We start from the raw sequence: 24,575 nt of genomic DNA, 5'->3' as shown, positions 1-24,575 counted from the left end.
AGATTATAGAATACTCTTCTAATGGAATACTAATCAGCAATAAAAAGGAATGAGCTACTGCTATATGCAACGTGGATGATAATAAATGAAAACATTTTGCTGAGTCCATGAAGTCTTACCCAAAAAACCTACATGTGATTCCATTTATATGACGTCCCCCATCAGGGAAAACTAATTTGCAAAGTCAGAAGAGCAGTTGCCTCTGGGTGATGGCAATGCTGTACGTCCTGATAAGAGTTTGAGGTACACAGGTGTTTGCATTTGCCGGAACTCATGGAATGTACACTTAAGATGGGTATTTCATTACATGTAAGTTTTACCACATGCAAAAAAAGAACCATTAAAAAAGAAAAACTAAGCAAATACGAAAATACCTAGTAAGATTCAGGTGGTGGGGGACTTCCCTGGTGGCACAGTGGTTAAGAATCTGCCTGCCATGCAGGGGGACACAGGTTCGATCCCTGGTCTGGTAAGATCCCACATGCCACGGGGCAACTAAGCCTGTGAGCCACAACTACTGAGCTCGTGTGCCACAACTACTGAAGCCCGTGCGCCTAGAGCCTGTGCTCCGCAACAAGAGAAGCCACTGAAGTGAGAAACCACCCCCTGCCCTCCGACAGCAACTAGGGAAAGCCCATGCGCAGCAACGAAGACCCAACACAGCCAAAAAAAAAGAAAAAAGAAAAAAGATTCAGATGGTGGAATGATATTGTTCAGCACAGCTGCGTTTGTGGAAAAGGGCTCTGATCCCATCACAGCACGTTTGACTTAAGGGGCTGCTGCCCACCTGTGCACGTGAATGCCCCCCAGTGCTTAATTTGTCCACAGAGATGGGTTTTTTTCCTCTCTTTTGGCTGTTCCTTCTCCCTAGAGGCTGAGATCCAGAATAAACTCCAGGCTTTGCTAGTCTTCTGTGGAAACTTTGTTATGATCTTGTTAATTGCCTCCCCAACAAGCACTTGGTTTTCCAAAACCATCAGAGTCCACCGGAAGGAACTACTCTCTTACAGTGTGTAATAGTTAATCTCTGAACTTTTGGTTTTTATTAACTGCATCTTAATCATGGGTGTTTGTCCAGATTTTCTATCACTCCAACAATGTTTTAAACAAACAAATAAAATCTTTTCAGATGGCCAGGTACTGGGGTTTTTTTGTTTGTTTCGGGAAGATATTTTGCTTCTTATTTATCTCACATTTACCCTTGATTTTCTCCAAAAGGCAAACAAATAAAATAGAAGCAGATGTTTTGAAGGATATTTGAACTGCAAAGGGGTGAGGCAACCGAAAACTTTTCTTTTCCTTGTGGAAACCCTTCCTTCCTTCTTAAGAGCATATGGTGTTCTAAGCTTCGGAAAGAAAGTGGCCATCAGAAAAAGGATTCTCTCTACGGAAAGCAAAGCACATGTTAAAGAACAAATGCTTGCCTCCCTGTGAGTAGAAAAGGAGCACACAGACATCCACGGCACCTCATCTAACACTGACACTTAACCGGAAGTGGCCCAGAAGCCACAAAGTTGGTGGCATACTTCTATTCTGGGTTCCTAAGGAAAAGAAATGCAAAAATCCCTACCTTCTTCCAGGTCACTGACCCAGAAAAACTCCCAGGAGTCGCATGAGGATGGGTTTTGGCGTCAAGCAAATAGGGGTTTGAAACCCTCTTCGTAACCTACTTGCTCAGTGACGCTGGGCAAGTGATAAACATCGTCAAACCTCCATTTCCTGTTCTGTAAAATGGGGCTAAGAATAGTTTCCTCATAGGGCTGCTGAATGGATTAAATAATTTTCTATATAAAGTATCAAAGAAAATACATGACAAGGTAAGATGTTGAGGCTGATGAGGCCCAGGAGGCATTAATCTACTCTGGAGGCATCATGGTAGTTTGAGGCCTAAGTCACCCAGATTTAGAAGTGTTCTAAGGCTTAGGTCCACTCTAAGGCAAGTCTGGGGAGGTGGGGCTCATGATCAAGTCAGACAATGGATAGGAAAGCAATTTTGTAGGGGTGAAGCATCACACACACACATGCACACGCACGCATGCACAGGAGCACAGGAGGATATTGTTGCCGTCCTGATTATCATTTTCTTTGACCCAAAGCCCAGCCAGTAACATGCCTCTTCAAGGTGCACCAGTTTGAAGCCTCCTTGTTCTACCCACCCAACACTTACTGCTCTCCTGCTGGCTGTCTCAGTCATGAATGCTTGGTCACCGGCATGAGGATGGCCTTTGCCCCAGGTTAGCCTCATGAGCTATTAAAGATGGGACTTTATCACCCAGCCCAGGGTTGCAGTGAGTTATCTCTGTCAGATCCACTCCTCACTCCCATCAGAGATGCCTAAAGGGGAGTATGAAGGAGCTTCTGGAACTCAGGGTGGGATAGGCTAGGTCACGGCAGGCCTTGGTTTCGCGGGACTAGAAGAAAAGATGCTACATGGGGAAAAGACTTCAGATGATTTCATGGCGGGGCGGGGCACCCTTGGAGCCAAATCAGAGCCTGTGCTACAGTGAGTAGGCTTATGAAAGAGAGGGCGCTGGAGGAATGAGGAAGCTGGAAAGCGCAGGTCAGTTTACGAGTTTCTCAGTGCTCAAAGGCTTTTGGTGTGTGCCTAATGTCTTCAATCAAAAACAAGTAGCCACATAGCACAGGGAGATCAGCTCGGTGCTTTGTGACCACCTAGAGGGGTGGGATGGGGAGGGTGGGAGGGAGGGAGATGCAAGAGGGAAGAGATATGGGAACATATTGTATATGTATAACTGATTCACTTTGTTATAAAGCAGAAGCTAACACACCATTGTAAGGCAATTATACTTCAATAAAGATGTTTAAAAAAAAAAAAAAAAACAAGTAAGTGGATTTGAATTCCCTCTACACCCTCCTGCCTCCCCCGCAGTGCAAACAAATCCACTTTCCTTCTCTAATGACAACTCTGCTGTTGCCTTTGAATTTGGCCCTCACTGCTGTTGGGCTATGGTTTCATTGCTGTCTTGCTAATTAAAAGTGTCCCAAACCTCCCTGACCTCGGTGTGCAGTTTGAAGATTCATTTAAAGGTTTGTCTGCAGAAAGCAGCAACCTCAGTAATCACCCTCTCAGGCTCATGGTAGGAGCTCCACTCTCACAGCCATTATCTCACTTACCGTTCAAAGCCCGGGAGCTGAGGAGACTGTGCGTTGTGACCCATTTGCAGATCCTTAAACTACTGGCTGAAGTCCCACACCTGCACGATGCAGAACACACCGCCAGGCTTCCTGACTCCAAGTGCAGGTCTTACTCCTGCCCAGACAGAACTCCTAGTTTCCAGTCCCAGCTGCGGGACCTCTGTGTCACGGCTTCCTCATTGAGGACTAAATGATATCATGTATATTATGGCTTTTGATACTACATAAAAATGTAAACAATCAAAAGATCATTCTCATTTCATTTTCATTACTTAACCTGAGCAGCTTCAAATGTTTTACCATTACAAATATCTATTTATATTTCTTTCCTTTCAGAGTATTTCCTTGGGGTCTATAGCCCAAAGTGAAACAACTGAGTATGAAAAGTTATAAACTATTTCGTTAGTCTCATTATGTATTGCCAGTTCATTTTCCAGAAAGACAGAGCCAAGTTACCAGGCTACCACAATATACCTGTTTCTAAATATTCCAACTAACTTGTTATGTTTGCAGTTTTAATGTTTTTTTCCCCCTAGATTACTTCGTACCTATTTAGTTACTAGCAAGAATATGTATTTTTCCATGTTGTAAGTTACTTATGATATTTGTGTGTTTGTCTCTTTTGGTATTAAGGACAATCTAGGCAATGACCTCATCCACTTTTTAAAAATGTATTGTGCGCGAATTCCCTGGTGGTCCAGTGGTTTGGACTCTGAGCTTCCACTGCAGGGGGCACAGGTTCCATCCCTGGTTGGGGAACTAAGATCCTGCATGCTACGCGGTGCAGCCAAAAGCATACTGGTACTTTTTTCTGTATTTTGTATAGTAAAAATTTTATTAATTATAATATACACTTTTTGTTCACTTTCCTTTTGATATACACTTTATTATATATCACATATATTATATGTAATATGTTATATCATATTAAAGGGTATTTTAAGAATATATAAAAATATTCCTGTTGTCTTTGATGTCTTCCATTTGATCATTCATCATAGCTGAGCCAAATATGTTCTTTAGACATCTATTTTGATATGATTAAACTATGATTAAACTATTCTATTTGGATACATCTGACATTTTAATAATGTGTCATGTGCTTACATGGGTCAATTTTATTTCTTTTCCATCATTATTATCCAGTGATCTCAAAATATGTTATAATTCATTTCCCTGTTACTTTGAAAATCTTTTAGTAGTTTGAATCTATTTCTAGAATTCTTATATATTTATAATTCTTATGTATTTATAGTTTATATATTCTTACGTATTTCTACAGAATTTTTCTACTTTTAGTGTGGACACCTATGGTACTGATAGTTGTTGCTCTGTAATATGTTTTAAAATTCTGAAGATAAAAAGCTCTTTCTTGGGAATTCCCTGGCAGTCCAGTGGTTAGAACTGAGTGCTTTCACTGCCGGGGCCCGGGTTTGATCTCTGGTCAGGGAACTAAGATCCCGCCAAGCTATGTGGCCAAAAAAAAAAAAAAAAAGCTCTTTCTTTAAAAATGTTTTTTTCAATTTTAGTTTATTTTAAAACACATTTTTCCATGGAAATAAAATTATTCAAGTCTTGCTGAGAACATGCAATGCCTCACTATGATTTCCCCTGCTAGTCTCGCTAATTCTCAAAGAACCTCAACATCATAATACAGAAAAAGGAATCATTACCTATAGATGTTCATAATAATATTATTTAAAAGAGAAGCCATCAAAATTTCCACCAATTAAATAGCTTATGGCATATCCATATGCCGAATATGCACATCTGTATTTATTGACCTAAAACTATATCATGCTGTATGCCCAAATGCGAAAACAGGTTACAGAGGAAATAACATTAATCCCGTTCTAAAAAATATATATCTATATGCCGGACCCAGGGAACCCAGGAGCCCGGGCGCCAACACCGCCCCCTTGTCGCCCTCTCGACGCCCCCTCGACGCCGGGGGGACAGAGAGAGGCCTGCGCCACGAGGGGTACAATTGTTAGGAGTTGCCTATCGGGCAGGGAGCGCACTGGGCGGACCGGGCAGGATCCCTGCTCTGGCCTGACATCATATTTGACGTAGCAACCACGTTATGTCACTTCCCATTCACCGTGAGAAAAACACCACGCCAACTCCAAGGGGCATTCTACCAAATACCTGATTAGTACTCCTCCAAAGCGTGAAGGTCATCAAAAACAAGGACAGTCTGAGAAGCTGTCACTGTCAAGAGGAGCTTAAGGAGACATGACAACTAAATGCAATGTGGGATGGGATTCTGGAACAGAAAAAAATATTTGATAGAAATTAAGGAAATCTGAAAAAAGTATGGACTTCAGTTAATGATAATGTGTCTTTAGTTCCTTAATTGTAACAAATGTGCCACACTAAAGTTAGTAACAGTGTAACCTAAGTGCAGGATATATGGGAATTCTGTATCATCTTCTCAATTTTTTCAATAAATCTAAAACTGTTCTAAAAAATAAAGTCTATTTTTTAAAAGAGTGCATTTTTACAAGATTTGGCAATAAACAAAACACTATAAATCACCTTGGCTTCTGCACTGCTGGATTCTTTATCCTTCCTGATCACATTTCTTAAAATCACTGACTCTATTATTTTACATCTAATTTAAGGATTAAAATTACTTGGAGTTATTTGAGAAATCCTTTTATAAGCACACCATGGAGTAAAGAGGAAGGACAGAAAGATAAATAGGTAAGACATTGATAAGAGTGAAATACATAGATAAGTTGTGACATACCCACATTGTTTATGGCGACATTCTAAAATATTACAAGAAAGAAAGATTTTGGTTTTAGAAGAAACTGATGAAACCTAGCAGTGCCCTCTTCTGAGCCCCTTTTGTCCCTCCAAAATGGAGGTGAATTAATTCTCTTTCAGCCTCTTTCAGCCCTCCTTATGTCCCCAAACCTCCTGTTATGACACATGCACCCCTTAATCTTCCATATGGAGGGATGTGAGTAAATAACATAAAAAAGGAGGAGGAAAAAGGAGATCTGAAACTCCTTAGGGGAGAAAAAAAACCCTCAAAATGGCTATGTTCTTTTGCTTCAGAAGCAGGAAAAGTGGAAGAGAAGAGATTAGATGAAGTTTATTGCAGGGTAAAAGAGTTACTATTTTTGGACCAAAGAATCCGGAAATTGCATACTGTCCTAGAGTGGACCCAGGATGGAGAAATATGTGGCTGGAAGTTGGGGGTGTATGTGTGTGGAGTTCCTTCTCAGGACCTCCAGGAGAGGGGTTCACACACCCACAGATGCTCACAAATCTTCACACCTGGACCCAAAAGCCTCCTTCAGCGATTTGGCTGGGGACAGCTCACACCTGCACTGAGAAGCAGGTGGAAAGATGGTGAGTGAGGACAGGGGAAGTTTAGATTCCACGGTTATACTGGGGGTAGCAATATTCCTGGCACGTTAGACTGACAGTTTTAAAAAAACATTTCCTGATGGAGAAAGGTTCTTGATGAAGCTTTTCCAAGGCCTGCATAACTCATTTCCAAGTTAATCTCTGGAACATGACTTGTTCTTAAAATGACTCTGAGGGCTTATAGGAGCCCCTGCTCTCATTCCTCTCTAATTACGTATCATCCATCTACAGGTCCTGTTTTTCTTCATAGTATCTCTCATATAAGGATCTTTCTTCCAGTTTCCACTGTTAACACCCTGACTTAGACCCTTACCATGACTTCCACTTTAGTGCTCAGGCCTATTTCCACATTATGTGGTGAGCAGGCCTCCAGATGGTCTTCAGTCTTAGTCCAGAAGCAGTGGCCTCATCTGTGTCACTCTCTCCAACAGAGCTTGCTCCAGGTCCTCCTGGCTTGCTTCTCATATACAATCACATTTCACTCCTCAGACCTCCGGATGCTATGAACGCCTTCTCCAGCTCTGACCTTTGCTTGTCTTCTTGACCATAATTTGGAGTCTCCTCTTGGCTGGACTGCCCTCCACTGTCATGAATAACTATCCCCGTGGCTTGGCCTGGCTTTTTGAACCTTATTCCTCAGCACAGTTCCCCGTGAATCATTCATTCATTCATTTATTTATTTATGGCTGTGTTGGGTCTTCGTTTCTGTGCGAGGGCTTTCTCCAGCTGCGGCGAGCGGGGGTCCACTCTTCATCGCGATGCGCGTGCCTCTCACTGTCACGGCCTCTCTTGTTGCGGAGCACAGGCTCCAGACACGCAGGCTCAGTAGTTGTGGCTCACGGGCCTAGCTGCTCTGTGGCATGTGGGATCTTCCCAGACCAGGGCTCTAACCCGTGTCCCCTGCATTGGCAGGCAGATTCTCAACCACTGTGCCACCAGGGAAGCCCCTCCCCCGTGAATCTTGCTCGTCCTGGTCTCCCTAAGGTTGTAAAGCATCCATCACATCCATCCCTTGGCTCAGAACCCCTTTAATAATCTTTAGTTCTCTCACTTCCTCTTCCAACTGACAATCAGATGAATTTTCTAAAACACCTTTTAATCATGTTACTTTTATATTCAAAACTTTCAATGGCTCCGCATTGAATGAAGTCCTTACGCAGAATAAAGTCCTAATTCTTAGATTGGAATTTAAGGCCCTTCATTTGCAGGCTCCAGCGACCTTTTCGATAACATTTTCTACTCTACACTGCAGAACTTCTATTCCAAGCAGGAGGTTTTGAACACAGCTCATTCTGGCTTTGCACCTTTTCTCATTCGGCCCATCCTATCTGGAAGAATCTCTTCATACCCTCCACCTAACCACACACTGCCTGTTCTTCAAGCAGCACAGGGTGTTTCCTGGTGGCCTGTTGGTTAGGATCCTGGGCTTTCATTGCCATGGCCCGGGTTCAACCCCAGGTCAGGGAACTGAGATCCTGGAAGCCGCATGGTGTGGCCAAAAAAAACAAGCAGCGCGAACCCTGTGGGTTCAAATCACCTTCCTTGATGCCTCTCTGCTAAACTCCTGTCCCCATTAGATCCTGGATATTTTAGACTTATATCTGATGTTTTATAGACTTAGAGACTTGTATTTTAGACTTCACTGTCAACCCTACATGGTGGGGGCTGTAGCTTATACAGCTTTGATTTCCCAACAGGGCCCAGCTAAGAGAAAATAATACAGATTTTGAGGCTGGACAGTTTAGAGTCAAATTCAACTTCTGGCTCCACTAAAAGCTTGAATGAGTTAAGCCTAACCTCTCTAAGTCTCCCAAAATTGTGGGATTATAATTCTTGTTAACTGCTGCAAGGATTAAAAAGAGGAAGCAAATGTGACGTAGCTGGACTTCATTAAGTATTCAGTAAATACTTGTTGAATGAATAATATAAGTTTAATAAATATTTTGCTGGCTGATTGACAGATGTGGATATCCTTAAACAAACTCTGGTCCTCATCAGAACATATGCTTTAGTATCACTACTCAATAGAATGACATATTCTAAACTGTGGTTACAGCCACCTTTATGGCTAAGAAGATTACCCCCTTCTTTTTTTTTTTAATAGATCTTTACTGGAGTATAATTGCTTCACGATACTGTGTTAGTTTCTGTTGTACACCAAAGTGAATCAGCCATATGCATATATATGTCCCCATATCCCCTCCCTCTTGAGCCTCCCTCCCATCCTCCCTATCCCACCCCTCTAGGTCATCGCAAAGCACTGAGCTGATCTCCCTGTGCTATGCCGCTGCTTCCCACTAGCTAACTATTTTACATTCGATAGTGTATATATGTCGATGCTACTCTCACTTCATCCCAGCTTCCCCCTCCCACTCCGTATCCTCAAGTCAATTCTCTATGTCTACATCTTTATCCCTGCCCTGCAACTAGGTTCATCAGTACCATTTTTTTTTTTTTAGATTCCATATATATGCATTAGCATACAGTATTTGTTTTTCTCTTTCTGACTTACTTCACTCTGTATGACAGACTCTAGGTCCCTCCACCTCACTACAAATAACTCAATTTCATTCCCTTTTATGGCTGAGTAATATTCCATTGCATATATGTGCCACATCTTCTTTATCCATTCATCTGTCGATGGACATTTAGGTTGGTTCCATGTCCTGGCTATTGTAAATAGTGCTGCAATGAACATTGTGGTACATGACTCTTTTTGAATTATGGTTTTCTCAGGGTATATGCCCAGTAGTGGGATTGCTGGGTCATAATGGTAGTTCTATTTTTAGTTTTTTAAGGAACCTCCATACTGTTTTCCATAGTGGTTGTATCAATTTATATTCCCACCAACATTGCAGGAGGGTTCCCTTTTCTCCACACCCTTTCCAGCATTTATTGTTTCTAGATTTTTTGACAATGGCCATTCTGACTGGTGTGAGGTGATACCTCATTGTGGTTTTGATTTGCATTTCTCTAATAATTAGTGATGTTGAGCATCTTTTCATGGGCCTCTTGGCCATCTGTATGTCTTCCTTGGTGAAATGTCTATTTAGGCCTTCCGCCCATTTTTTAATTGGATTGTTTGTTTTTTTGATATTGAGCTCCATGAGCTGTTTGTATATTTTGGAGATTAATCCTTTGTCTGTTGTTTTATTTGCAAATATTTTCTCCCATTCTGAAGGTTGTCTTTTTGTCTTGTTTATGGTTTCCTTTGCTGTGCAAAAGCTTTTAAGTTTAACTACCCATTTGTTTATTTTTGTTTTTATTTCCATTACTCTAGGAGGTGGGTCAAAAAAGATCTTGCTGTGGTTTATGTCAAAGAGTGTTTTTCCTATGTTTTCCTCTAAGAGTTTTATAGTGGCTGGTCTTAATTTAGGTCTTTAATCCATTTGGAGTTTATTTTTGTGTATGGTGTTAGGTAGTGTTTTAATTTCATTCTTTTACATGTAGCTGTCCAGTTTTCCTAGCACCACTTATTGAAGAGGCTGTCTTTTCTCCATTGTATGTTCTTGCCTCCTTTGTCATAAATTAGGTGACCATATGTGCATGGGTTTATCTCTGGGCATTCAATCCTGTACCATTGATCTACATTTCTGTTTTTGTGCCAGTACTGTACTGTCTTCATTACTGTAGCTTTGTAGTATAGTCTGAAGTCCAGGAGCCTGATTCCTCCAACTCTGTTTTTCTTTCTCAAGATTGCTTTGGCTATTTAGTGTCTTTTGTGTTTCCATACGAATTGTAAGATTTTTTTGTTCTAATTCTGTGAAGAATGCCATTGGTAGTTTGATAGGGATTGCATTGAATCTGTAGATTGCTTTGGGTATACAGTCATTTTCACAGTATTGACTCTTCCAATCCAAGAACATGGTATATTTCTCCATCTGTTTATGTTATCTTTGATTTCTTTCATCAGTGTTTTATAGTTTTCTGAGTACAAGTCTTTCGCTTCCTTAGGCAGGTTTATTCCTAGGTATTTTATTCTTTTTGTTGTGATGGTAAATGGGATTGTTTCCTTAATTTCTCTTTCTGATTTTTCATCATTAGTGTATAGAAATGCCAGAGATTTCTGTGCATTAATTTTGTATCCTGCAGAAGGTTACCCCCTTCTTAAAGTGAGACCTGCCATGTCCTAAGTCTTCTCACAGCCATCACTACAGAAAACAGCCAAAGCAGTCCAAACCTTATAATAAACAGAACTCCCATTCACAAATGCATTTGTAAAATATTCTTTGAAATTTGCATCAAGGAACTGTGTATAACAATTTGTGATTATAGTTCTGGTGAGTTTCCCATATTCTTTGAGAATCAATTAAGCTGATGGGATCTAACATATTTCAGTTAGTGCTGAAATCTAAGTCATTAACACTTAAATCCAATAGAATACAGAACTGGACACTTATTTAATGCATTGCTTGAATAAGTTAAATGAACCACATCGTCTGTGAGCACATCCTCACATGGATTATTTCACTGGTTTTTCCTTCACAAATATAACATAAACAATCCAGAGACAGGCAACTAAAACGTATACTATTGTGAACTAAAAGAGCCCATCAGCTTGAAATGGCCTGAAATCACCATTCTGAACAGTTTACATCAAAAAGCTGTTACATGAAAACATTGTTTACTCTCTGTTCAAAAAAAATCAGATTAAAAATTCATCTGCTACATTGCCTATATTCTTGGTTCACAGTGAGGCAGATTCCTAAGGATAAGAGAGGTCACTTAAACCCATCAAGCTCTGGAGTAAACCGACTCATAGAATGCTCGTGTGGTCGTATCTGCCCAGCTCAAAGACTTCTTTTTATGTGTAATATTTTCATGATTCAATTAAGAGAACTCAGGAAAAGGAAATAAGATCAGAAGGCAGTCTTCCATTTGATCATTAAGCGTGGACCCAGAAATAAAGACCTACTTATAGCACAGGGAAGTATACTCACCTATATGGGAAAAGAATCTGAAAAAAGAATATATATATTATATATATATATTATATATATAATATATATATATAAATCACTTTGCTGTACCCCTGAAACTAACACAACATTGTAAATCAACTATACTTCAATTAAAAAAAAAAAAAAAGAGTGGACCCAGAGAAGGCTTCTGCCTCTGTAAAGAAGCACAAAACAAAGGGCAATTGTGTAAGAACCAGATTAATGCCTTTCTCAAGACTCACTGTCATTATTAGGAGTAAAGGACTCTAATCCATTGCAATATGACTTCTATGCCCAGCAGTAGGTTCAAACAGATCAAATTACTGCATGTAAAGTGTTTAAAACAGCGCCTAATCAGTAGTCACTGTAATGATCGTCCCTGACAAGACCTTCAGTGTTTATCTGACTTGATCTCTTTCCCCTGCATACTCTACTTAGTGAGTCTGCCTGGCCACAGCTACAGACTCAACCTCCCCAACTACTCTCCCCAGACATCGCTGCTTGTAATGGATGGACCCAAGTGGAACCAATGCACGGGCTGAATCAATGAGATTCTCTTAAGAATTTAAGCTATACAAAATACCCAGTCAGTTACATACGCAGTCCTTGGATTGGAGATTCATGTAGAACCTGTACTAGAGTTGCCAAATCAAGGCACTGGGAGCAGAAAGTGAGCAGCCAAGAATCCGTAAAACAATGTCTCCCTTCCATTTGATCCCACTGACCACTCTTTTCTGGAAAACTCCCTCTTTCCTTAGCTTCCAAGATGTTATTCTATCCCTGTGCTTTTCTGCCTTCTCACCTCTCCTCCATGGGCTCCTTCACACATTCCTCCACATCCCTTTAGGTATCAGGGTTCTTCTCCAGCACCCTTCCACCCTTCCCCTATACATCCCTGAGTGACTCTCACCTGTTCCCAAGGCTTTGTCTACTATCAATATGCTATGGACTGCAAAATCTCTATCTTCAAATATCAGTATTTAAATGCCTAGCAGGTATAGTCACCCAGAACCACTGAAACTCAGCATCAACAAGAATTCATTTTCTTGTCATCACCCCTTACTCCTTTTCCCATATTCCTCATCATTTGTAATGGTCCACATGTCTATCTATTACTTAAGCTAGGAGACATCCTACTGCCCCCTCCCTCATTAAAAAAAAAATCAATCTATCACTGAGTCCTGTCAATTTTAGCTAAGAAATACCTCTCAAATCATCTCACTGTTGTTAGCTAATCACTCACGAGAACCTCCCTGACAGCCTTCAAACTGGACTCCTCATCTCTCTCAAGCTATTCTCTCCTTCGCCACCAGAGTAAAATTCTTGCTTAAAATCCTTTGGCTTCTATGGTAAAGTCCAGAGACCTCAATTTGGCGCCATGACCTCCTTTTTCAGCTTTACCTACTGCCCTTTGTGGCCTCGAACTCCATGAACCAGTCACACAAACCCCCTGCACCAGTCCAGAACAAGCCCCCCCGACGCCGTTCTTCTGGGCTTTCACCCACATTCTCCTTGCTTGGAGTGCCCTTCTTTCGATTTGTCTCTTACTCACTCATGAATGAGTGGCGTAAACATTGCTGTGAGCCTTTGGCTAATCTCCCCACCCACAGACAGACTTAGCTTCTTCCTCTGACACCATAGTATCCTGTTTCTACTAATAGTTCCTTTCCCAAACTTACTTAAGACTCTGATGTAAGACTCTGAGAGGGTGTTTGTGAAAAACACAGATTCCCAGGACTCTCCCCAAGAGATTCTGATTCATTTGGTCTGGGGTAGGGCCCAAGAACCTGTAGTTTTGTTTCAAAAGTGCCTCAGGTGATTTTAATGCTCAGGCAAATCTAGGAGACACTAACGATACTAGAGAACTTATGTTAATTATGGTCACAGTAGTCCCCCCTGATTTGCAGGGAATACATTCCAAGACCGCCAGTGGATGCCTGAAACAGCAGATAGTACTGAACCCTATACATACTATGTGTTTTCCTATATTAATGGGCAGGTAGCTTATACTGCACTGACATGCTGGACAAAGGAATGATTCACATCCTGGATGGGATGGAGCGGGACAGTGGAAGATTTTACCATGTTACTCAGGACAGTGCACAGTTTAAAACTTGTAACTTGTTTATTTCTGGAATTTTCCATGTAATATTTTCACACTATGGTTCAACTCGGGAAACTGAAACTGCGGAAAGTGAAACAGCGGATAAGGAGGGACTATTGTATTTACTGACATGTCTGTCTACTTCACCAGATTGGGAACTCGCTAGTCTGCTCTACCCACATTCGTCATGGAATCCATGTACCTAGAATATCATAGGAGTTTAGAATTTACTGAATGAATGTTAAGTATTTTTACGCAAACTAATTTTTCATTCCCATGATAGTTCACAAAATTTGATTCGTTATTCAAATGTGTATCATGGGCAGAGGTAGAGGGCCAGGGGCTGAGATAGTCTTGGAAGAACATGGCTGCCCAGGTGGTAGGATTGGGTGATAAGAATGTCAAACATTTTTTCAAAATCTTGGCTGAGTTACAGATTTGGAGGCAGCCAAACCTGTTAGTATTGTCTGACGAATTTAACAATATGAATAAAACTCACAGTGCAGAAAGACAGACGCTCTTGCTCCCACCCTCAACTGGATGTATATTCCCTTAAAGAAGCAGAACGGCATAAAGGTTAACATGGGCTCCACGTCAGTGACTGGTAGGGCATCCTGGTTCTTCTGGTGCCAGCTGCGTGCCCTTGAGCAAATTACTTAACCACTCCATTCCTTCTTTTGTAGAATGGTTTGCATAACATTTTCTGCCTTAGTGAAGTCGTATGAGGATTAAATAAGAAAATGTACATAAAACAGCACAGGGTCTGGCCAGTAGTTAAGCCCTCACTAAATGTTAGCTAAAAGGAGACAAATAGTTGTTATTAATGATAATTAAAATAGTTCACTTACTAGTAAAATAATTATAATAATAATAAAGTGGATGATGATAGTTAAAATTATGAAGACTGCCCCAGTGCTTCCCTCTGTTCAGTCTTCCCTGAAACATGTAGTGTAGAAAGAAATATGATTTCCCTCAAAACTCTAGGGCATTCTCCTTCACCTTCCAGCTGTGAAACCTCCTCATGCCCTGCTATTTCGAACTCAGCACAGAGCAAACCGTGCATGGCCATCTTATCTAGGTGCAGAATGTGCAGTTGTGTCTATTGACTGAAGCATAGACAAAAATAGTGCCAGTGATCAGTCCCTTACCTGTCACAGAAACCTTAGAGTTTCTAAAGCTGCACCTGAGCTTCACAAAACAGCAGACTATGGCTTGTCTCCTCATGTCTATTTCACAGATGGCAAAACTGAGGTTCAAAAATGTGAGTTTCAAAGTGTTTTACCCAAGGTCATAACAGCTGGTCACTCAGCGTCTCAGATCCAAGTTTTCTTATTCCAAGTCGAGCAACCTTTGGGGATCTTAAAAGCACAGTTTAGAAATAAGACCACAGGGGGCAAATAAGTTGTCGGAAGTTACCATGGCTTCTTGGTAAAGATGTGTTTGGGGCTGGCTGGCAAAGCATGAGAATGCATAAATGCTGCCTAGAAGAAGCCTTCCCCACCCCACACCCCAGAGGATACAGTCTGGGCTCTATAAGATGTGCGTCTTGCTTATCTCATTTTATATATTCCTGACCTCCACTCCTTTCTACTTAGATCTGGCTCCTAGAAATCACCTGGGCCCTTCCCCGGATCCATTCCTGGGCTCCCTCCTCTGCAGGGAGTTTGTTCATTCTAAGACTTAGAAATCACCTTTGCTCCTCTGGTTTGACTCCTTCCCACCTGCTAGCTCTGACACAGTTCAGTGATCAGGCCTCCTCCGTGGCACCTCCTGCGTCTTTTCCTCTCATCGCTCACACTCTCCATTTTCATACTCTACACACAGGTGTCAGTCTGAATCCCTGAAGTTCCCCACAGAGTTTAAGCTGTCTCTTGCTTCTGGGCCGATGCAATGCCATTCTCTTTTTTATTATTTAGTTGTTAAGTAAGTAATATCTACATGACTCACAAACTTTAAATATATACATACAAAAAGGTATACAGAAGAGTCTTGCTTTCACGCCCATTACCCATTTGCCCCATCTCCACCCTCCCTACCTCTGAAAATGTGTAAGCACTTTTATTAGTTTCTTGTATATCCTGTCAGTTTCTTTATACAAATAGAAGTAAATTTTAAAACATGTATATACTATTTGTTTAACCCTTCTTTCCACACTATAACACACCTTGTTGCTTCAGATCTATGTTGGCAGATCTTTCCACATCGATACAGAGGGTTTTCTTATGCATTTTATGCCTGCACATTGTTCCATTGTATGGATATACCATAATTTATTTAACTAGCTCCCTTTTAATAGAAATTTCAAAGGCTTCCAAGTTTGTACCACTACAAACAATGCAACAATGAATTACCTTGATTTCTCACTTGTGAATATATGTCTATGAGAGTAATTCTTAGAAGTGAGATTACTAGGTCAATCAGTATGGGCATTTGTGATATTGATCCATATAATCAAATCACTCTCTACAGATTATACCAATCTATACTTTCACCAGCAATACATGGGAGTTCCAGGTTCCCGATGGCATTGCCACAGAGTACATTATCAAGACTTCTGGATTTCTTCCAATTTGATAGATAAAAATGGTATTTCAATATGATTTTAGTTTGAATTTCTGTTATTATGAGTGATGTTGTACACCTTTTGCTGTGTTTAGGACTGTTTGTATTTCCTTTATTTATTTTTCAAACTCTCATTTGTACCCTTTCCCCATTTTTCTATTGCATTGTTGGTCTTTTTCTCATTGATTTATAGGAACTCTTTATATATTAGGAAATCTTTCCACTGGCTCTTTGTACTTTGACTTTGTGAATGGTGTTATTTATAACTTTATTTATGGTGTTGCTTGCCATACGTTTTTTTTAATATAGTTAAATTTATCAGTCTTTTCTTTCAATTGGAACTCCAACTTTTTCTGGTTATACTACTGCTTGGACACAACTGGTAGGGTTGAATGTATAATTCAATTGAGTACAACTTCAAGCAAGTGAGAAAAATAGAGGGTTGTTTCAGTCAGTCTCACAAGGAAGTCTGAATAAATAAGAGTGGTTGGGTTTTTGTTCCTTGCAAATTTCTATAGTTCTTCAGGTTTTTCTTCTGAAGGAGAGAGAGAAGGGACTTCTCTGGTGGTCCAGTGGGTAAGACTCCATACTCCCAATGCAGGGGGCCCGGGTTCGATCTCTGGTCAGGGACTAGATCCTGCATGCTGCAACTAAAGGAGCCCACATGCCATAGCTAAAGGAGCCTGCATGCCACAATGAAGATCCCACATGCCACAACTAAGACCTGGCGCAGCTAAATAAACAAATAAATAAATATTAAAAAAAAAAAAAAGAGGAGAGAATATATAGCTTCAATTATAAATAATATACTTAAGGTCCTTACAATCCTGAGATCTGAATTTATGATTAAATTTTCTTGTGTGTTATATCATTATATTTTGCAAAATAGTGAAACTAACAATGAACAATAAGAGTTTCCATATGCCTAATTTTTACACTAGAAAAATATTACATTAATCAACTTTTTTATTTAGTGCTATTATAAATGAAAGTGTTATAAAGAGTTATAAATTCCTTGGAGAAACAATACAGATCAATAATTTTTACTTTATAGTATGGCTCAATGTTATACCTGACTAGTAGTACACATTCGTTTTCCTCTTGATCAAATTCAATCCTGTCAGAAATAAATGTATTACAGATACATGACTTATTTGAACATTAGAACAAAAGTGTATGTGAAAGAAGACAGGTAGCAATATGTCCAGTAGGGCGGTTTTAAATAGATAATTAAGAAGACTGCATTAAATTTAGATAAGACTGTTGTTCAACCTCCTGTTCGGTTATCACTTCTTTTCAAAGTGGGAGTAAACTTTCACATATTCAGAATCTGGATCCTTTACATAAATGAGCTAGTCTAGTAAGTAAATTAACTAGATAAAATCCAAAATAAGATAGCATCAGTCACATTAGCTTGTTATATATGTGAGCTTGTGTTCCTACCTAGGTTACACATGTCATAAATTCATCATATTCTAGATTTCTTTTATTCCTTTGATTAATTTTTTCAAAAAATATTCATTGAGCACTAACTATATGCCAAAGACTGTGCTAGAAGCTGTGGGTACAATGGTGAAAGACACACACACAAGGCCTGCCTGAGGCCACCTCTGAGCCTAACCATCAGGCAGAAAGTGCTCAGAAAATATTAATTGATTGAAATTGTGCTGAAACCATATTGAAAACTTTTGTTAGAGTTGCCGGATTTAACAAATAAAAATACAGTATGTCCCATGCAATATTTGGGCCATAGTTATACTAAAAAATTATTTGTTGTTTATCTAAAATTCAAATTTAACTGGAAATCTTGTATTTTATCTGCCACCTTACCAGGGGTTTACTTCTCAGAAAATAAGTTCTAGCCTTGCATTTACTACATACATAAGCCATTTCAACACTGAAGATGATTATCTCTGTGCCTCATTCTTTTTTTATACTCCATTTATGAAATTGTCTCTTTATAAATTATTTTCAATAATTTATAGGAATGGAATGCCCTTCTTCTCTGACGTCAATCAGAGGGGAAAGGACAGCTTAAAAGTCTTGGTTCCAAACTGTTAACTGCTAAAGACAAACACATTATAGGGGAACAGTATGTGTTACCTAAAGAGACTAGAGTTTTACAGCCAGTTCTGAAACGTCAGACATAATATTTTTCAAAGTTTAGATATTTTTTTCCAGCAAGACCTAATACTCTATCTTAAGAAATACAGCTTTCCCACATTACCTTGAAATTAGTGGTGAGTAGGTTCATTGGCTAGGGGAGTGGCTGAGATGGAATACAGAATCCTGGCAGGGCAAGGGGGTGTGGGGTGGGGCGTGAGGATGACTTTATGAAGACACTGCGGAGAAGAGAAGGCAGTTTCAGAAATGGAGAAAGACTGAATTCAGACATTTTTAAAGAGCTGCACCCTCCCCCTCTAACCACCAATGAGTAAAACTGCCCTTTTTTTTAAACTGCTGCTCTTCTGGCTAGCACAGCTCACAAATTCCACAGCGGAAAAGAGTGTCTGGAAGAAAAGGATGAAGTTCTACAGAGGGTGGACCGCACATTTAACTTTTATTAAATGCCTTTTAAAAATCTGTAAAACCTACCTATACATATATAAACAATCAACTTTTTCATTTAAAAACAAAGCGAAAACAAACAAGCAAAACTTCCATCCAGATTTGAAGGCTGTCAAAATTACCCCGTATGTTCCAGAGCAGGAAGCAAAGTGGATGAACTGCCTTCCTGGGTAGGGATTGTCTGTCCTCTGAGGGGAGGTGCAGGTCTCCTCTGTATTCTCTCCTGTCATCACACCAAAGATCCAGCAAACTTCTGCATTGTTCTAAGATGGTCACGCAGAGACGCAAGAGCAGAACATCTCATTTACTACTAACGATGGAATTCGGGAGAGGGTGGTCCCATTTATGCTCCTCCATTTCCATCCAGGCAGAGGCCAAAAACTGGCCTCCTATAAACTTCCTTGTACTGGGTTCCTGACCCCAAGGCTAGAAAATTGGTCTTTCTCTCCAATGTTAATCTGTAGCCTTCACTTGAAGGTCTCCCAGGAAGCAACAGGAAGAAAAACGCATTTGTGAAAATTTTCTTAAAAAACAAAGTATGAACTGACATTTCTTTTCCTACAAACAGCCAGAGAAGGCTCAATACATGAAAAAAAAAAAATCCTCAATATAGAAAAAACAAACAAAAAACCCCAAAACAGTCCTCAGGTTTCTTCATGTATCATGGAACCAAAACAGTTAAAGCCAGAGATATACTAACACAATAGATGCGCTCACTCTCCTCTCAAGAGTCTCTTCAGCTTTTAAATATATTTTTGAAGTGGGGAGCCCAGCTTGAGACCACACACAGCATTTACAAGGGATTTGGACACATCAGGTGTACTACTGGAACCACCTGGGCAAGCCCTTACTCTAAGCTCAGTAAACCTGACCTAGGAACAAAGCTTTAGTCTCAGGGGGAGGGATGAGTTCATGTGTGGTCCGGTGACAGAAATTTGTCTCCTGATCCAGCTCCCATAGGTTCACAACTGAATCAGTTAAAATGACAGAAGACAAAAAACAGATCAAAGAACTGCTTCAGTAAAGAAATAGATTGAGGGTGGGGATCACGGGCTCTCAGGTCAGGCGACCTGGGCTCAAGTTTGGCTAGACCACAGTAGCCTGTGTGACTTGAGATAAATGAATTCTAAAGCTGCTCAAAGCCTCAGTTTTCCCATCCGCAAAATGGACAGAATAATAGCACCTACCTCACAGCGTTGTTATAAATATTGAAAGACACCCAACTGCCTTTCAACAGTAGTCTGGTAAGTAAATCACGGTGTTTCACACAATGGAAATGCTAACACCAACGAGAATGAACAATATACAATGACGTACAATAATAAGGATGGGTCTTGCAAACACAATGTTGAAAGAAGTCAGACACAAAAGGAGTACATACTGTAGGATTTCATTTATCTAGAGCTCAAAAACAGGCAAAGCAAATAATGTGTAGTGTTCAAAGACAAGGTGGACCTCCTGAGACAGCTGAATGTGCAACTGACATATCACACCGTGAACTAGACTTGTGATGGGCATAAGTGAACCGTTCCTTGAGGACCCACACAGAACATGCCTTACCTTCGCAACTACAACTTGAATGACAAACTGTCTACATTCAGTCACATACCCCATGGCTGCTTTCACACAGGCAGACAGAAGGAAACTCCTGCAACAATTATCCAGCTAGTCAAGGCAAAAATCTAGGTCCGGAGGGGAAAGACTAGGGTTTTTTTTTTAACCGGATTAACCCCATGGGCTGGCTTCAGTCTTCACTGATCATGCATTAAGATCACCCCACAGGGCTTCCCTGGTGGCGCAGTGGTTGAGAATCTGCCTGCCAATGCAGGGGACACGGGTTCGAGCCCTGGTCTGGGAAGATCCCACATGCCACGGAGCAACTGGGCCCGTGAGCCACAATTACTGAGCCTGCGCGTCTGGAGCCTGTGCTCCGCAACAAGAGAGGCCGCGATGGTGAGAGGCCTGCGCACCGCGATGAAGAGTGGTCCCCACTTGCCGCAACTAGAGAAAGCCCTCGCACAGAAACGAAGACTCAATGCAGTCATAAAAATAAATAAATAAATAAATAAAAGAACGTGAATTTCTTTTAAAAAAAAAAAAAGATCACCCCACAACTCTTTATTTTGCTGCATTTTGTAGACATGTATGGATACAATGTGACTATAAACGGATTCAAAATGGCTGCGCAGGCTGCATATCAACTCTTATTTTTTTGCTTCTATGTAGTATAAGCAAAATGTTTCTGAATAAGTGGAGGAACCTGAAAGTAGCTCTTGGTGAGACTGGTTCCCTGATCATGCCTTCTTTTTTACACATATTGACATCCTTTTTTTTTGTTTATATATACTCTTTTCCATTATGGTTTATCACAGGATATTGAATATATCCCATGCTATATATACAGTAGGACCTTGTTGTTTATCCATCCTATACATAATAGTTCACATCTGCTAATCCCAAGCTCCCAGTCCTTCCCTCCCACACCCCCTATCCCTTGGCAACCACAAGTCTGTTCTCTATGCCTGACCATGTTTTTAAACCTTCACGAATCCACACCAAGACAAAATATTTCCAACCACAATTTTGCAGGATCGTTATGCAGCTACTTTGCACACTAATGCAGATTTACACCACAGAGTTCTGTTTGGTTCTTGTCAGGTGATGGAAACAGAGTGGATGTGAGGCGTTATTCCCTCAGACATACACAAGGCCCACCTTGTTGAACTGTTGTGCTTCTGGGCCTAGTTTGCATGTGGGAACTACACAATTATGAATACTCTGCACTACCCTCAGAATCTTGGAGAAAGCACAAACTGCATCTCAGGGCTTAAAAGCCTCCTTACCCTCTATCCCTATTCCTTGCATGAACAAGAGAGGCTTCCAGATGCTTCGTCTTCACTCCGGGCACAGTCAATGGCTCGGCTCTCCCTCTCAACCTCTCAATCTGACTGTGTTTTTCCTCTACACTCCTCCTTCTTCTGACTCACTCAGTCCCCTCCACTTACCTATGCAGAGGAGGCTAAAAGGAGCACTGCAGCCATCCCCACGTAGATGCTCTGCGTATCTTCTAATAGCGACACTATCAGCAGTAGCTTCATTTGAGGCAGATGGTTTGACGTTGATGGTGGGACTGCTCTTTATCGTTTCATGCTTGTTTTTCTAAATATTTTCTTTCTTTTTCAAACCTATTTTTAGATGCCGTGCTTCATAACTTTTCTCTATTACAAATATTCTGCGTGATTATCACATATGCACTTTCCATCTTAAGGACTTAATCTTAAAGCTCCAACTCAAGCTTTTAGAGAACGACTCCCATTGAGTTAAGGTGGTTTTATATAGCCCTGGGAAATCCTCTCGGAGTGTACATTATAAAGATGCCCTGTTTGGATGTTACTTATTAAATCTGCCTCAAAAAACAAAGGTCTTATTGGTTCAACTGGAAAAATCAGCCTCAAGGCTGTGCCAACCGGATTCTGTGTACCTACCTCACAAGCTGTCCCTTTGTTGATTTGTGCCAGCAGGACTCAGGGAGGGGTGCTGCGTGTTATGCTTTGCTCTTCAGTTAAGACCCACGGGAACAAACTAACTCAGCAAAACTTAAGCAAACACAGATCTTTTATGGACAAAACTTAAGCAAACACAGATCTTTTATGGACAAAAACTATAACTTTTGCTTCCCTGATCCAGGTTCCCAAGATGGGAACCTGGATCAGGGAAGCAAAAGTTATAGTTTTTGTGTTTTCTTTTCCTCCCCACCCACCCCTTGCCTCTACTCTCTCCCTCCCTTCTTCCCCCCCTTCCTTCTTTCCTCTCTCTCTCTCTCCTTCTCTCTCGTACAGGACATTTGTTGAACCTGGATACAAATGCACACTTGAATTTCTCTGAAATGACATGACACAAATATGATTTAAAAAGCTTGGATGTCATTTACATTTTCCAATATTAGACTTTAATTTTGTTTTCTCTGTTATTTACAGAGATTACGTGTTTTCTGGCAGCCTGAGTGCCAGATTAAGCCTGAATATACACACACTAAAGACAACAAATATTCATTCAACTTAGATTGGGTGATTAGAATGTTGAGGGTAAGATTTCAAGACAAATAATTCATTTGAATGCAGCAGTGCAATTGGCTGACGAGTGGTGCCAGATGTCATATTATTTATGGTCAGTAATTAATAGTAGAACCAACTTACCTCATCGGAGGCACTAGAAAGAAAAATCTGGTAGTTTGTTGAATGGGAATGAAGTGTTACTCAATTTCTCATCTAAACTAGCCAATTTGATTCATTTGAGAGTTCAATCTGTAATGTAAATAAGGCGCGAACCATAAATGAAGTCTGGCCATATCAACATTTCACAAACTGTGTTCTCCAGATTGTGCCTCGAGAGGTTATGGTTTTCCGTGGGAACATAAAAGTGGGCATTGGCCAAATAAGCTTGGAAAACACTAATAGGTTTGCCAACAATATGAACTTGAACTTGTGATATAGTTTAGCTTCCTTTCTAGTAAAATGAGAAAAAAAAACTTATAAGATTTGCTTTACCTTAATTTTTTAAACAGTTCAGCTTCATTTTGCCTTATTGAGTATATAATGTTGTATATGTAATGCTGTATAAACAAATCCTTGAGAAGGATGTCTTTTTGTAATGTGAGAAGTCCCTTATCTTGTTTATTCTATTGCATAAAAAAAGAGATTTAGTTACTATGTTAAGAATTTTGTTTATTTATATAAAAAAAGTTATGCCTTGGAAGGAGGGAGTGAGGAGAAGGGGAGGAAAGGAGAAGGAACCTGTCTATATCAAGTGTTCTGACCCTCTCCATTCTCACCTGACCCCTCACACCTACACCTACTGCGTAATTATTCAGGTCTAATAAAATGAACAACTTCCATTCCATGAAGCCGCACGATCCCATGTGGTTAAAGAATATGTTCCCACTGTTTGAACACCCTCAGTGAAGGTGAAGGGGGTGGGGTTAGGGGTTCATTACTCTGGGAGCTCCCCATTCCACTGGTGTTTGGCACAAATTCAGCTCCAGAGGAGTCAATTCTACCTCTAGGTAATTCCTTTGGCTCTCAATGACCAATTTCCATATGCTTAGCCTTGGGGGGTCTTACTTTGTTTAGTAAGGGGTAAGCCCTAATATCTGTAGAGATTGCCTTATGATTTAAAGAGTACTCTCGCGCTGCTTTTGTCTGTGATCTTCACAATCCTATGAAGTATAAGCCCTGACTTCACCAGAGTGCCCCTTTCTCTATACCATGCTTTGTTAATGGATATGCTGGTCCCATATGTATCCATTCTGGTAATGGATAACTCATTTTGAGTTATGATTTATTTTAACATAAGATACTAAAATGAGGCATGTTTAATGACCTTCTCTTAGTGCAACCAATTATCTATTATCCTTCGCCTTAAGGCAGAGCTTTGCTGCCCTGTAGTTTAGGCTACTTGGTTATAAAATGCCTTCAAAAGTGCTAGGGTCTCTATGGGTAAATGTCAGAGGTTTCCTTTTCCTGCAAGTCTAATATTCCTTGTATCATTCTCCAGTCTTTTCCCCTTCCTATTCTTTTTTTTAATTGGTCAAATTATCCTTGAAAATAATACAGATCATCTGACCCAGAATCATACCCTTTCTTCAAAAGTCTACTTGTGTTTGCCATTTACCTAGCTATGCTTCAAAATCCTGCATGTTAAAGGGAACCCTCCTACACAGTTGGTGGGAATGTAAGTTGGTGCAGCCACTGTGGAAAACAGTATGGAGGTTCCTCAGAAAACTAAAAATAGAGCTACCATATGATCCAGCAATCCCACTCCTGGGCATATATCCGAACAAAACTATAATTCAAAAAGATACATGC

The 24,575-nt window shown here is 40.4% G+C and overlaps 2 protein-coding genes across 3 annotated transcripts in view; both read right to left on the bottom strand.

Moving 5' to 3' along the window:
- PAPSS2 (3'-phosphoadenosine 5'-phosphosulfate synthase 2) overlaps positions 1-24,575 on the bottom strand; it is a 79,239-nt gene that overhangs the window by 31,684 nt on the left and 22,980 nt on the right. The window lies entirely within an intron of this gene.
- Positions 18,394-24,575, bottom strand: part of MINPP1 (multiple inositol-polyphosphate phosphatase 1) — a 144,067-nt gene continuing 137,885 nt past the window's right edge. Inside the window, exon 6 of the mRNA XM_068548144.1 lies at positions 18,394-18,485. The gene's annotated coding sequence lies outside the window, so the exon portion shown is untranslated. The remainder of the gene's footprint in view (positions 18,486-24,575) is intronic.

This window comes from Eschrichtius robustus, chromosome 7 (assembly GCF_028021215.1).
Source record: "Eschrichtius robustus isolate mEscRob2 chromosome 7, mEscRob2.pri, whole genome shotgun sequence".
In the NCBI taxonomy this organism is placed as follows: Eukaryota; Metazoa; Chordata; class Mammalia; order Artiodactyla; family Eschrichtiidae; genus Eschrichtius; species Eschrichtius robustus.
This window is presented reverse-complemented; position numbering and strand designations above follow the sequence as displayed.